The sequence below is a fragment of the Myotis davidii genome, unplaced genomic scaffold (assembly GCF_000327345.1).
Source record: "Myotis davidii unplaced genomic scaffold, ASM32734v1 scaffold9, whole genome shotgun sequence".
Taxonomy (NCBI): Eukaryota; Metazoa; Chordata; class Mammalia; order Chiroptera; family Vespertilionidae; genus Myotis; species Myotis davidii.
In genome coordinates, this window is record NW_006299435.1 from 299,751 (window position 1) to 300,432 (window position 682).

The 682-nt window shown below is 53.5% G+C and overlaps 1 protein-coding gene across 1 annotated transcript in view; it reads left to right on the forward strand.

Annotated features, from left to right (window-relative positions):
- Positions 1-682, forward strand: part of LOC102770915 (kalirin) — a 111,366-nt gene that overhangs the window by 89,016 nt on the left and 21,668 nt on the right. The gene's annotated exons all lie outside the window — the stretch shown is intronic.

A 682-nucleotide genomic window follows, 5' to 3' on the forward strand; every position in this document is an offset into this window, starting at 1 on the left:
GGCGCCCAGAGGCCACGTCCGGGGTGCAGCTACCCTTCCAGTGACTTAGTTTCTCCCAGAGCAGGGCTGCCCTGGCGGCTGTTCTAGTGCACACACTGGGCCATGATTGGGAGGGGGACTGAGTCAGGCACGCGTGTGGCTCCCGGCAGTGGCCTCTCACAACGGTGTGCTCCCGCGGCAGTGGGCAAGGGGCTGTGAGCTTCAGGCCCAGCCTCAGCCTGAGGGACACCTGGGTCACGGCCAGCACACACTCACCTACTGCTCAGCATTGTGTAGACAGACCTAGGATCAAAATGAACAGTTCAGCCCAGCCAGTGTGGCTCAGTGGTTAAGTGCCGATCCATGAACCAAGAGGTCACTGGTTTGATTCCTGGTCAGGGCACATGCCCAGGTTGTGCTCCATCCCCAGTAGGGGGCGTGCAGGAGGCAGCTGAGAAATGATGTTTTTCTCTCATCGATGTCTCTATCTCTCTATCCCTCTCCCTGCCTCTCTCTCTAAAAAATCAATACAAACACATTTTTTAAAATATATATATTTTTTTTAAAAAAAAGGACAGTTCTAAAGACTGTATTCTGGACCCACATGAAACAAAGAAAGAAAAGCTCTCTCAGGTTCAGGCTGAGCCCCACTGGCGAAGAGCCTTGGCAGTCGCTGACTTACACTCACCCTCTCCAATCCTCT